Here is a 15,011-nt window from a genome sequence, read left to right as displayed (position 1 = left end):
TTTTAAAATAAAACGGCTGCAGAGAAACCAAGAAAGCCAGCAAATCCCTTCTCTCTGTTTTTCCAGATAGTACGAAGTGTTATTTAAAAAAAAAAAAAGCTAAAAATCTATTTATAAATCAAAAGAAGAAAAGCAGGCAAAAAATTGTACAAGCAGCATTAAGCTGCAAAAATTTTCCTTGGACACATTGCAGTACCTTTTCAAAGCAGCATATGGGGTTTATTCTGGTGACTCTAATTTTAACATGAATGGGAGTCACGTGGAATACTCCTGGCATACGGCTTTGAAAATATATCCCTGCATGATTAAGGAAGACTGAAATATTTTTAAATGTCTATTTTTATTTTTTTTTAAACCAATTCTGAAATGTTTTTAAAGGAAAGCATTAATGGAATGAAAGTGGTCCAACCCTGAACAAAGCAGTAATGTAACAGGTAGAATTACTACTGGCTTAGCACTGTAGATATATTTGTGTTTCAGAGGCTGGGTAAAGAAGAGCAAGGAAAACTTGGAGTTTGTACCCACTGTTGCAACTGCCCCTGCATTGCTTGACCTTTATGAATTTGTATCTTCACTTGGAGGATGAAGTAATCATTCCACCTTCCACATGGAAAGAGCAGAGGGTTCAGCGAAGGCAGTACAAGGTGGGACTTGTCTCTGCAATGGCAATTGCCATGTAGCAGTATTGACAGCATCTTTAGCTCGGGGATGATCAAGCCTGGAGAAATATGTACTCTGAAGATCAATTAGAGAGAGGCTCATTAGCGGGAAGGAAGTTCTGAGCAGATGCAACAGCCCTGACAAAGTGAGCCAGAACGCTGATAGAGCTGGGCCTGGTGTGTGGGCTGAATGTGAAGCAGGGTTGCTGCAGGGAGGTTCAGAGAGTCCTTTCTGACAGCCGGTCCTTCCCACCCATCTTCAGAGAAAGCAGTCTTAACAGCTTCTTGAAATGTTTTGAAAAGGATAAGACAGAAAATGTCCATAAAACCATATTGATGAATACAGACATGAGCATAGTGAGGAGTGTGGACAGTCATCTGGTGTCTTTCTAAAGATGCCGAGAAAGAGGAAGAAGTTACTTTTCCTCTTCTAATACTTTTTTTTTCCCTCACTTTTTTTAAACAGAGAATGAAAGGTTAATTTTTATAACTTTAGTTTTGTGGGGGCTGCTGCTTCAGTGCTTGAGGATCTCCTCTGATTGTTTGCAATACTTTATTGCCTGTCTTACTAATATTTATCTATCTTGACATCAGAGACACATGAAAAAGGAAGTTGCCTGCCTTTTATTCTTTTCACGAAATCTTCACCAGTGATATCATGATGCTGAGCTCACCTGTCCTTTTTATCTGTTGACTTTGAGTGGAGTTTCTCTGGTCATTCCAACAGAGTTGCCACTTTCCAGACTTAAACATGAGATGAAACAAGCAGCATAAAGAAAGAGTATTTATGCCAGCTTGATTTAAGCAAGAGACTTCATTTAAGCAAGGCTATTTATATAGCAAGGTTATTTATACTACATTTGGCTGTGAATGGGCGTGTGTGGGCACGCTTCTGTTGTGCATGCGACACGTGTTTGGGGTATGTATATTTGGCTGCACATTTCCATGTACAGGGACTGAAAAAGTGGCTGTTAGTGTCTCTGAGAAGGGGATGTTTGCAAAGCCCAGCTCAGGGAGACGTTGAATTCCTCGGGAACAGATGCCTGCTGCCAGAGGCTGACACAGAATAGAAGCATCAGTAGCTCATTTTGTGTGCTCCGAATTACCTTATGAGGGTGTGGATGGAGGATATTGCCCTTTCTAGCTGAAGCTAAGTGCATGCTTGCAATAGCTCCATGGTAAACAGCCCTCACTGTTCATTCAGCTTATGTGAGCATTCATTTGACTTTCATTCCTGCATGAGGTGGAAGCAGACAGAACACGTTCTTCTCAGGAAAATTTGTTGTGTACTTGCTGGACCTGTAAACTGGACTCATGTTTTCTCTTCTTCACATTAGCTGTAGTCTTGGCAATCCCTTTCTGCACCACCAGAGCCTTCTGACACTTACTCTTCCATGCAAGCCTGGAATGCAAAAGCAGTGCTAAGGGGATGTGGAAAACATAGATTGGCTCTCATCAGCAGCTATTAAAATAATAGTCTGAAGATCCTTCAGTAGCAGCTGGGAAGGTGAACCAAGGCAAAGATAGCTCTGTAATTGAGTTGTTTTCAGTATACTCTTTCTAAACATCATCAACTAGCATTGTCAGTCTGGCCTTAAAGGTGCACAGTCACAGCAATGCAGTTCCCTCTTAAAGCTGCTGGGTGTCTGATTGTTACTCTTAAATAACACACAGCAGAAGCTTTTAAAATTAAAACACACACATAGAAAACTCTTTTCAATAAAAATCTAATTTCTTTTTCCAGGATGCCTAGACAAGTAAATACTGGGTTTTTAGAAATCCAGAGATGTTTGCTAGCATCATCCATTGTGACAGTCTTAAGGGTCTGTTGGATAAAACCCAAAGCCCCTGCTTCAGGTCTCACACTACTAATCTCTTCTCCATTAGCAAGGGAGAGCATGAGTTTTGTGTGAACAGATTTAATCTTCCTGTGCAGCAGATGTGCTGACACATGGGTTTCTCTAGTCAATAGGGTAAATAATCTTCTGTTTAAGTAGTTCCTAAGTACCTATTTGTGTAATTAACATATTAAAAAACTCATGCATCATTATTTAAACAGTGAGCCATGACAGCATCAGAATGAGTTCAGATAACTGAGACAGATGACTTTTTCCTTTATTTTGTCCATCCTATTGCACTTCGGTTTTGTTAAAATCAGAAAAGCTGAAGAAATCATTCTGTTGCCATTTCATATGATTGAGTAGAGATTTAATCACCATTTTCCAGAAAAAGAAAGCCACAGTGCACTAATGAATAAGATGGAGGGGGAGCATGCATGCCTGTAAGAGAGGCAAGACCGAGCACCTAAGGGGCATAATTTGTTTCAACAGTGTTAGTACAATGTACATTCCACAGTGCCCATCCTATGGAGAACCAAACATTAAATGGAAATCTCAGACTGTTTGGATTGAAGATAAACCTGGCTGCTGTTGCTTATTTGGCAGCCTGTGCAAAGCAAGAGCTGGAGAAGTGGCTAAAGATGGAAGGTAAAATGCTGCAGTGATGTGAAATTGTTCTGTCTTGGCCACGTGTACTCCAGACAGAGTGATTGAATGAGAGAACTGAGATTACAATGACATGACTGAAAATGCCCTCGGTATGTTCCAAAGGGTTTTGATACAAAATTTTGATATGCATTTGAACAATGTGGGGAAAAGGAGGGAGCAAGGAAAAGCCTAACCCTGACAGTGGATGAAGAATATGTGATAGATTTGGCAGATAGTGCTTATATGGTCTGAACGCACTGAAAATTTTAAAACTTACAAGGTGATTTCTGAGCCTCTTGCAGTTTTGTATTTAAGAGTGCTATGTGAGGAATCCTGAAGCTGATGATGTGTACTGTGAAACCTTCTCCTGTCTACTGTCTGGATTTATTATAATTGATTTGAAATTCTTCAGTGCCCTCTCATGCTATATGACTGCAATGTGTGTTGGAAATGGCAAGACTTAAAGGTTGCAGACAGCTGCGGGGGCTTGTGTATTTTAAGGGCTTTTTTAATACGATAGCTATCCAAAGACAAACTATGATTGTATACGACACTGCCGCCAAACCTAAACATCACTTGAGGTTGTTTGTCTGCTGTACCCACTGTCAAGGTTAGAAATAATTTTCTTTTTTTTTCTTTGTGCATGTATCAAAAACTATGCAACTCAGAATTTGTTCACTGTGAGAGAATAGTCTTCCTCTAAGCAACCCAATTTCTCTTTCTTCCTTTTTCAGACTAGGTTTCTTATATGCAGTTGTGGTGCTTTTCTTCTTTTTGTTTAGTTGGTTCTTTGGATTCTGTTTTTCTAAAGATGTGGATATTTTGGATCTGTATCAAAGACAAGGCATTTCAGATCTTCTTGGAGTTAACACTGGAGGTGCAAATGGAGCCTACAGTCATGTTGTCTAGACTAGGAAGTCTCCTTTCGCTACTCAGACTACGTGTAATCATTTAGCAATAGGAAAACTGAGAAATATTCATGTCAGTTCCTGTAGCCAATTTCAGGATTGTTTGTAGGCTGTCTTTGGCTTAGCTGAAGAGCTTCAGTTGTCAGGGAAGATAAAGAAGAATTGCAAATTCAACACCCCTAGATAGTCATCATCCAGACTACTGTTGTGTATGTCCAGGAGTGTTGTATGAAATTCTATAAAGCTCTGATTTCATTTGTATGAGACAAGTGGAGATTTTATTTAATGCACATCTTTGAAGTCTTTTAACATGTGAATGCATCCTCAGAATGCAGGCAACCTACCCGGTGGTACAGGAGGAGACTTGGATGCTCCCTGTGGTCAAAGCATAGGGGAAGGTAATGAGCACTGAACACACTCATTGGTGCTTGGATGGTGGAAATGTTTTGCAGAATGAAAGGTTCTGTGGTTCTGTAATTCACAGAGACCTTCTGGGTGCTATGATGGCAGATCACCTCTGAAGGTCATGTCTAATCTGATTTGCAAAGCTGTGTTACTGACTGTTTTCAGCAGCTTATATATCACTTGTGTGTTCCTAGTCAGATAAGCTTTGTGGTTTGTAGTCAAGCTGTCTTAAATGGCAGACAAGATAGATGTCTCTTTATGCTCTGGCCCAGCATTTTCATTTTAATTTGTGTTTATATATTACTATGCAAAAATTTCTTTCTGATGCAGTAGTAGTAGGAAAAAAAAAACCAAACCAAACCCTCAAAGCTGTTCATTTGAAATAAAGTGTAAGGCCCTCCTGATAAAAGAGTTATGAGGTTTTCTGATACTAAGATTTGGGAAAAACCAAACTAAATGTCAAATATGGCCTTGGAAGTCTCTGAAATACATGTTTATATTATCTACAGATAAGTCCTAGTTGATGCTTCAAGAATACAGATGTGAAAGGGAAATGTGTAGGTCTTCCTGGAATAAATCAATAGAACTAGCTGTTCCTGGTGCAAAGCAGCTGCTTCTACGAATGGACTTTTGAAAGGGCTTGACACTTTACTCAGAATTAACAAGTAATTTATGGCACTGGAAGAGGAGTCACTGGAAGCCAATGATCCCCAAGTCTATGACTGGGGAAGTCTTAGCACGTTAACCATCTTCCCCTTTAGGTATCTAGGCTAAAAAAAGAAAAACCCACGATCTGGAAGGATGAGTAAGCATTATATCATCACTGATTGTTCCTCAGCTCCCACACACAAACAGGTCTTAGCCCATGACAGAATACTGGCAGGAGCTGCTGTCGGATTGACAAGTAGCAGCTTTGGTGTGAAGCCTTCCTGGAAATCTTTTTTCCTTTTAGTTGAACAGCATCATTTTATCCTGCTATCTTAGAGGATTTTTTCACAAATCTTATTTATTATGCTGCTTTTGAAATGCCTGGATTTTTCCAGCCTTGAATTTTTGATCTCCCTTAAAAGCTTTCTTAGGTATCTGTGTCCTGTCCTGCTTTAGATTGCAATGAAATTCTTAGTGTGTTTATTCTCACAACACAACCTTGTGAGGAAAAGAAATGCAATTTGCAGGGGAGATTGCTAAGAAAATAAAGAGACAAAGGTGAGATTTCATAACCTTAAATCTAGTGGCTTGTTGTCATCAGAAGTAGAGATCTCTGTCACTTCTGCTCCTTTCCTGTGAAAGAAAAGACCTTAAAAATGGGTCTTCTGAGTTCTTGACTGGTTGCCCTAATCTGGGACACAGTCTTCTCCCTGTCAGCATGTGAAATGCAGATGGGAGTTTTGGAAACTGGGCCAAGGGAAAATTTCTCCAGATACATTAAAGTTGCACTGCTAATCATTATTTTTGATTGCAGTGGGGCTTTGTTTAACAAAGGACAGCCTTTTGAAGAGTTTTGAACTCTGTGTATCACATAGCAGGAAGGAACAATTTATTTCATTAGGAACCTCTTCAATTTAATATTGGCTTTAAAAATACTAATTGCAGAGAGCTCCTAGGAATGTGCTATTTGATTTTTGTTGTCCTGTAGAATTTAAACTTGTTGGTTTGCATGACTATTTTAAGTTCTACATATTGACAATGCTTCCAGACCATGACATGACAATAACAGCTAGCAAAAATAACCTTGAAACTGCTGAAGTGTTTCACCCTTCACAGACAAATGACAGAGCACGCTCCACACTCCCAGACCACCCTCTCCCCTGTGAGATTTGGGTGGGAGAGGCATGGAATGGGATAGACTGCTTTCTTCTGCAGCAAGTTCTGTCAGCGAATCTGGGCTTTTTAATTAGCCCTCATTCCCTTAAAATGCACACTGAATACCTTTGCACAGTTTAATACTTCAGAACTGAAAGAATGACCACAAAAGCTGGCAAGCCCAGGGTAATCCTTATGGTGATGGTGCTGCTCCAAAGATAAATGAAAACCTGCAAGTACAGCATTGCCAGAAGTGAACCCTTATGGCATCCTCAGCCATTACAAATACAATTCTTTCAGAAGCCCTTTTCTATGTCAAGAATTGTAACTGAGTCACAGATGCCCTGGAAACCCAAATCTCTGGAGTAGCCTTCTCTTATGGCCTTGCTCTTGAGGTTTGGAAGACCTTCCCGGAGTCTGGATTAGACTCAGGTAGAAGATATTTAACAGGGAGTGGCATTTATTGTACAAGGAGATGAATCTACCTCTGTTTACCATGGCACATGAAGTGGAATGCTGTTATTAGTGCAATATAGAAATATTGAGGGTTTTTTAAGAAGGGCTTTAATTTTTTTAATCTTTTTTTGGTCAAACAAATGCAGGTAAAAGTTCCTGAAAAAGGAATGTAACCTCATTTTTTTCCATCTAAAATTCTTAACACCATAATAATAGTATGCCAGTGTCTCGTGGCTTGTCTGAAGCTGTCTTTTTAATATAAATGCATGAACTTGACTTTTCTCCTCATTTTGCAGTTTCAGTAACAGAAACATGGAAAGGATGAATTGAATGAACCGTAACTGCCATACGGTTCCTTTGTTTACTGCATTGGTAGCTTAGGAATCTTTTCTTTCTCTCCAGTGTTGCTTCCTTTCTTCTAATGATCTCTCCTTCCTTATATTGTCAAAGGTCAGGACAAAGTTTTTGTCAACCCTTTGGGCATAAAGATTTCTTAGTGGTGGGTTTCATCAGGCCCTGAACAGGACAGGAAATAGCCAGTGTAGAGTTAGTTGCATGAAGATTCAGGTCACTGTCTGTGGGTGCCAGATGCATTTTTGGAGGTTTCCTAAAAGCTGTCTCAGATTTTCACCTTGTTTTGGAGAGATACAATATATGGAACTAGAAAGCAAAATACAGTACTTTGGCAGTAGTCTTGTCTTCTGCTGGTCACTTACTTAAACTTGAAATGTGACTAAGGTGCACTATTTGTTGGAGCAAGTCCAAAAGAGGGAAGATTATCAGGAGGCTGGAGCACCAGCACCTCTCCTATGAAAACAGGCTTGAGAGAGTTGTGGTTGTTCAGCCAGGAGAAGGGATGGCTCCAGGAAGACCTTAGAGCACTTTCCTTAGCTGGAGAGGGACTTGTTACAAGGACATAGGGTGACAGGATAGGCATAATGTCCTTAAAGTGAAAGGGGATTCATTTAGATTAGATATTAGGAAGAAATTCTTTACTATGAGGATAATGAGGTTCTGGGACAGATGGATGCCCCATCTCTGGCAGTGTTCAAGGCCAGGCTGGATGGAACTTCAAGCAACCAGCACTCATAAAAGCTATCCCTGCCCATGGCAGGGGGGTTGGAACTAGGTGATGGATCTTTTAGTCTATGATTGTGTGATTTGGGCACACAGAGAGCGTGCCTCCTTAGCATGCATACAAGTGAGTACTCGTGGGGTGTGTGCACACACGTACGTGTGTCCTGATGTGTTTGCACAGGGAGAAAGTCACCGTGTACACAGCTCTGTCTGCGTGTACTTTCCCAGCATGTATGAAGAGAGCAAACTCACAATCAAATAAGCAGCGCGAGGAGAGGGAGAAAAGATGAGATTGCGGTTGATTATGAGCCTGGCAGCAGATGTGCTACACAAATCCAGCCCGCTGCATCCAGCCTGTTTCCATGGCGATGGAGCGAGTAATTGTGGAGCTCCGGCGCGCTCCCCCGCGGCCCCCGCCAAGGTGGACGCGGATGCCGGGGTCCCCATCAGCGCTTCCTCCGGGTGAGCGCCGGGTTCTGAGACAAAACGAGCGGGCGGCGCGGGGGGAGCCCCAGAGACGGGGATCTCTGCTCCGCTCATCCCCGCCGTGCGATGGCAGGATGCGAGGGAAGCGGCGCTCTTCCTCGGAAATACGCTCTCCCGAGATGCTAAATAAGCGGGCAGGAGTTTCCCTGCCGCGGGAGTGGGCTGCCATTGGCTGCCGCCGCCCGCCCGTGCCAATGGGAGCCCGCCGGGCGCCCGGCACATAAGCGGAGCTGGGCGCGGGCAGCGGAGCGCGGCCGCGGGGCAGCGCCGGTCCGTGCCTGCCCGCCGCCCATGGCCGCGCCCGGAGCGCGCCCCCGCCGCGGAGCGCCCGCCGCTGCCCGCCGTGCGCACGGAGCCGCCCGCCAAAGGCTGCATTAAGTCATTCGCTCGCTGCCGTGTGGGAGGTGAATTTGTCATCGGGAACGATGGAGCTACGAGATCTCTGTAAGTAAAGCCGTGTACTTTATCCTGTTTCAGGCTGGGCATGGAGCGATTGGTGGTGTCGAGGGATGGCAAAAAGCGAATTAGTGGCAATTGTATATACACCGAGGGATTCCTCGGTTTTGTGTCTTGTGTAGCGAGATGTGTTCTTCCCAATGGTCTCAGGCATCGGACAAACTAGTTAGCTGTTTGCATTGCCTTGGGTGGTTTTTTTTAGCTTAATTGAGGTTAGTCTGTGGAAGGATGCTGTGTTCTTCGGGGTATTTCGGATCACCCCTGTGTTTGATAAGGAAAGCAAACCACATGGAGCAGAATGTTGCAGGCACAAAAGTCTGAGGTGCCCACATGAAGTCACCAGTATTTCTGGTGTCAATATAATAATAACAGGTATGTTATTGCAGTGATTTGTCAAATGCCAGTTCAGACCCTGAGCCAAGAAAACACGAGTTGCTCATCATTCATCACTGTGTTCAGCATAAAAAAGTCATTGCTTTTCCTACCCCTCCTGTACCTTTTTTTCTCAAATTGGTTTATTCTTTGAAGGCTCTTTAAACTACATTTAATTCAAAAGCTTTCCTATTTGTTTATGAAACCTGTGAGTACATGAAAAGTGTGAAGAGTTTCCTTTTTCACCATTGTGGGGCATGTGTTAGAAGTTGATTTCTTTGCCTCTTGGGACTCTGCTTTTGATTCTGTAAAGCAGAAACAGTATATTTAGAAAGAGGAGGGAAGTGTGTGTGCAAATCTGTCCCTCTGCAGCCCTCTGGGGTTACTTACACCAGCCATGAATTCGGCTCAGCATTGTTCATGTTTTATCGTGACAGGGAGCCTTGCTGCATGGAGCTCATGGTTGTCTCTGGTTAACCCTCTCAGAGACTGTAGTAATCTTATCTGGTTTGTGAAAATACATAGGAGGAATGGCAGAAAACTGGGAAAAAAAAGATTTAGAAAAAAACTTTTTGTTTTTTTCACCCTGTTCCTGAGCTTGTCAAGTGTATTGGGTATTTTATAGTAACCAAACTAGGTGCAAACATTGTATGAAGCTGGCTGCATTTTAGGGATCCATTTTTGGTATCTTGTGTTCATTTTAGAACTTAACACACAGCTTCATTTCCCAGCATTAGGAACTGCTGAGGAGTCACATTGCTGCCTGGAAATCTCAGACTGAGGGTGTAAATTTCTTTAGATTTGGTTTTACTGGTCAGCTTTGCTTTTGCCCTGCAAGTTGTGTCAGGAAGGTGTGTACATGGAGCTTATCCCTCCAGTTAAAGGACTCAGCATTGCCTCAGAGTTGATGCCAAAAAAAGTCATTGTTTTGAAGAGCTGATGGATCAATATAAATTTTTTTAAAATACAGAACATAGAATTCAGTGCATCAATACAGGGAGAGTGTCTATTGGTGTGTGTAATACTACTCCTCTGTGTAATTTTGAGTATTTAACCTGATGTATAACAAATTCAGGAGGAGCCCCTTATTAAGCTTGACTTATTGCTTTTTCTGAAGACACAGATATAAGTCACTCTTCCCTGTATTTCCCAGGGGTGTTAGGGTCACCTTTTATTGGAATGATGGCCCCAGGCATCCAATGACACTGGGCTTAGAAAAAAAAATGCATTTTTCCAAGGTATGCAAAAAAGAGATAACTGTTAGCTATTATTGCGATTCTTATTTTTGTTCAGCAGTGATGAAAGTACCAAGAATGAATAATTTTTTTTTCAATGAGGAAGGTATTTGGTTGCTATGTCACCTTCCCCAGGGTCTTGTATCATTCATTTGTATTTACTTAGCACTGGTGTAGCTGAAAATCCCATTGCGTACGGCAGTCTAGGCAGAGATGTGCCCACTCCCCATCTTGAAGGTGGATGCTTTGATCTAGGCTAAGATATTCCATAAAAATCTGTGAGAAAGCTTGGACCCTTGCACACCTGGGCATGGTTTGCTCCTGGCTGATCATTTTGAATGCCTTTGGGATGCATCAAAATGAAGCTTAATTGCACCTTTGATGGTTTTTTGTTCCATACCTACTGCCTTCTTCTTTATTTTATGGTTGCTGATGTGAAAGCATAGGAGAACATTGTCTTTTAAGGTGACTGCAACTCTTAAGATGATATTTTAATTCTTGTTAGCACTCCAGGGATATAGTTCAAACAACATAAACATCTCAAGTTTAGTCACCAGTGTTAGGCAAACACTGCCTGTGATGGAGTTCCTCTCTCTCCCATAACCTTGTTTGAAGGGATTTTTTTGCTTGTCTATCCCTGTGCATTAGCAGATAAAAGGAGGGGGCTGGGGAGAGAGGGAGAGAGAGACAGCCTATAACTGCTAAGCACTGGATCAGTCTGTCTGAGGGCTTCCAACCCCAGTGATGCCAGAGCTGGAAAAACTCGTGTTGCAGTCAAAGCCACATTTGCATTGGATTTTTGACCTGATGGTGCAGAGAACTGTTGTTCATCGTTAGTGCTTGGGGATGATCTACGTGGGAGAGGCATTTCAGATTCCCAGGCTATAAGAGTTCCAGCAACAGAGGAGTGAGTAGGCTTCAGTGAGAGCTGTGGCATGCTGGCAGCAGTTGGGAGGATGCAGAAGCTGAAAAAAAATGCTATCTTGGGGTAGCTTTAATTGGTTGCATTGGAAAACACTTGGTTTGATGGGCTCATATGTCTTCTAAAATGCTTGGTGCCAGACCAAATTGGCATAGCTCCATTGACTTACACGAGATGCCACCAGGCATTGATCTGATCTTCAGTCTTATGCTTATATTTTTCTTGGAAGAGTGAGATTTTCACAAAGGCAGCAGGTTATTTTTTTCTTTCTATTTGCCTCAATGATGGTAAATTGAAAACTGAAATGGAATAGGCATTCCAGAGGTTTTGTTTTGTTTCTATGGGCTTTAAGCTTAATGGGTTATCTTTTATCTGCCTGTAGAGCTTTATACCCATATGTCAAACTATACTGGAAGCATAGAGCAGAAATTCTGATCTGAGCTTTGTATGTGTTGAGAGATATTAAATTTGAATATTTCATTAATTCCCTGGATCTTAACCCTCCTTCAGTTACAAAAACCCTGGTGGTTGTTCGTGTTCTAAGTAAACAGATACTAGAGCCACCAGTCTTCAGTTTTGCCTCAATTGTATATTGTATTATTTTCACCCCATTATTCAAGTGAGTTGGCACAAATTTTTACACACAGGTGTAAAAAAGGTGGCTCGATATGTTCACCTCTAAATGAATAGAAGACAGTTGTAACTCCAAGTAAGAGTAACCACACTAATATAAACAGTTCCTTATTTTGGTGTCTGAAAGAAAAAAAAAACATTTTTTAGGAGAAAAACCTTCTCCATGCTTAGCTTTTGTTTACATGGAACATCATGTAATGGAAAACTCTCACTCCCTGTTCAGTGCATACACACTCACATCTCCAATGGCACGTGCACACCACAAAGCAAGACCAAGCACAGAATAAAAATGGAACAGCAGTAAAACATAGACTTGTGAATTGTGAAAAGCCCATTGATTTGCTTGACACCCATTTTGTTCAACATTGTGCAGTGCTAATCTGAAAATTCCTGTGCGTCACGAAAACTTTTCAGAACAATAAGAACTGTCAATTCCAGCAGATTTTACAGACCTGTCATTATCCTTCTTGTCTTGAAGCACTAAGTGGCATATAGAGGGATTTTTGGCAGGAGTTCAGGACTACTCTCATGAAGAGGAGTCGTGTGCCACTACCTCATGGATATTATCATTTGAAGCTAGAGTTCAGCCCAGCACAGGCTCCTGGAAGCATGTCTTTCCCCATCCGAGTGAGCTGCTCTTATGGATTTCACTTATTTTGTCTCTTCAAAAACCAACTAAAAACCACTGCTTTTTACTGTTCTCAGATGCAAAAATGTAAAAGAAAAAAACTGTACATTCTCTCTACATTTTGACTTATCTTCCAGAAAACTAGAACATTTTAATGAAATCATACCCCTCCCCTCCACCTGTTGCTTCTTCAGAAAAGAAAAGTGGGGACAGCAGCTCTGATGGCCACAAGCAGAAGTTTTTATTAACTCCCTTTTTCTTGAGATCGTATTGCTGGCACTTCCTTCTCTTGGAGTATCTGTTAAGAAATGCTCACACACCCCACATTCCCCATCATTAGGAACTACAGTCCCCCTTAACACATGCCTCTGTGAGGAGAAGCATAATGAAGGGAAGAAACATTGACTTTGTGTCAGAGAGATTCAATTTTAAGTTCTTTATCAGAGGCCATGTAACTTGAAAGTGTTTCAAGTTAATTTAATTCACCCAAATTAAATAAAGTTTCAGTACAGTCAGAGTCATGACAGTCACTCTGAATATGAAAATATTCATTCAGTTATGCATCCTTTGTTTTGGTAACTTTCAGAATCCATTCATGTTGCAATAAGCCATCAGCATGTTTAAAAGTCTGAAGAGCAGAGATCCATTTTTTGTGGACTTTACAAAATTCTAGCAGGTTTTGCTACCTAGGAATTAAGTGGTTTCAAAAAAGCATGTGAAAATCAGACCTCAGAGGACATGCATGACCTTCATTTAAACTAGAACTTTGATTAGCTCTATCTTGGGTGTTTTAAACTCCTCTGTACTGCACAAAAGCAATCTTGTAATGGGGTGAAAAAGGAGATCTTCTTACTAATGCTAGCCCACTGTCAAATTAATGCATCAAATAATATGCTCTTATCCTGAATCACTGGACTGCTTTTATCAGAGCTTTTGATGTGGCAAAGAAAGTGCTTGTTCCATAGTTACAAACCCAACTCTCTTAGTCTTCCCTTCTCTTTGAACTTCAGTTTTCTTAAGACTTGGAGCATCGTGATACAGAGAGCAGCATTCAAAGATAGGTATTTCAAGACTCACATCCAGAGGCATATTAGAAGCCACACAAAGGGATTTTCTGTAAGTGTGGTTTTCAAATATAGGTAACCTTCTGGCTTGACCTCTGGATCCACTCCCAGTCTGCATTTCAAGAAAAAGAATCTACCCACATACAGTTATCTCCAGTAAGATCAAAGCTGTCATTGTATTCTGACACCTGTGAGAAAGAAATGGAAATATTTTAAAAAGTGGGGGAAATTGTGAAAAGATTTGAATGAGTTCACATTTCTGAAAGACATGAACCCACGGATCTTGGAAGTGAAAGGAAGACTTTCAGGATAGCTGCAGAATGTTTCTTTATTTGTTAGCTTCACCAAGTTAATTAAACAGATTTGAAAACATAAACAAAAATAGATTCTCTAGATCCCTACAAATATAGCTCTGCAAGTGCTTTGCCATGAAAGTTAATAAGGTTCTAACTTTAGACTGGGGTTTCTGTCTGGTGCCTAACAGAAGCCACTGCAAAGGATGGTGTTATTCCATTCTACCTTTGCAGCCCCTTGTCATCCCAGGCCCCCAGCCTGGTAATAATTAGCATTGAATCCATGATTCTCAGCAGGCTGATCAATCACTTTATTATTCTATACTCATTAAGAAGCCCATTGCCCTTACAGACACTCACGATACAGGTGGACCCAACTGGTCCTTCCAATCTAAACACCATCACCACTGGCCAGTTAAGAAACCATCTTTTGGTAAACAACTCTACATAACACATTCCATGTGTTCACAACAACAGGTGCAGCAAGTGAAGATAAGAAAGAATTGTTTATCATTCTTTTCTCTGATCTTCTCACAGCCTTTCCCAGGACAATGCCTGGGAAAGTTGTGCCTGTTGCTCTCTGTCAGAGAGCTGCTGCCACAGTCCCTCTTCCAGGTGTGGTGTGTTTCCCAGTTTCTACTCTTTTTCTGGCAAAGGTGTAAGTTATCCCATGTCTGGTAGACTTCCTGAAGGACTGGTGAGAAGGTATCTGCAGATTGAGAAATGCAGCTCTGTTTGTCTTCTTGTATTTCCCACTGTCCTGCATGAAAGCACCAGAAAGGCTTTGCAGAGCTTGTCCTTCCTCCATGTGGATGGATCATCAGCAAAATCACAGCAGAGTCAAGGTGTGCCTTTTGCTGCACTTCTCCCTTGCCTCAGCACAACCAGCCTTAGCAGAGCCCTTGGCTTTCAGCCAGCTGGGATGTGCCAGAATGTGCTGGAGTTAAAGCTTTGCGTGCCCTACAAGGGAAGCGTGTCCCAGTTTTTGGCAGCACCACAAGGTTATCACTTCCCCATCAGATAATTCAGCGTGGTGCTGAGGAATGTTGTGTGTGGAAGATCCTTGTCCTGCAAGGAAGCTACCTCACAGTTCCTGTGCTCAGCACAAGGGGTTAGGATGTATCTGTG

General features: G+C 41.7%; 1 protein-coding gene across 6 annotated transcripts in view; it reads left to right on the top strand.

Annotated features, from left to right (window-relative positions):
• The window catches only part of ELMO1 (engulfment and cell motility 1), a 303,458-nt gene that overhangs the window by 213,800 nt on the left and 74,647 nt on the right, over positions 1–15,011 (top strand). Inside the window, exon 1 of one of the 6 annotated variants that reach the window (XM_054637477.2) lies at positions 8,202–8,724. The exons of the other annotated variants lie outside the window; for them this stretch is intronic. The gene's annotated coding sequence lies outside the window, so the exon portion shown is untranslated. Of the gene's footprint in view, positions 1–8,201; positions 8,725–15,011 lie in introns of those variants that run through there. 6 annotated transcript variants of the gene reach the window in all.

The sequence above is a fragment of the Agelaius phoeniceus genome, chromosome 1, assembly GCF_051311805.1.
Source record: "Agelaius phoeniceus isolate bAgePho1 chromosome 1, bAgePho1.hap1, whole genome shotgun sequence".
NCBI classification, from domain to species: Eukaryota; Metazoa; Chordata; class Aves; order Passeriformes; family Icteridae; genus Agelaius; species Agelaius phoeniceus.
The sequence above is the reverse complement of the archived record's forward strand: the minus strand, read 5'-3'. Positions and strand labels throughout refer to the sequence as shown.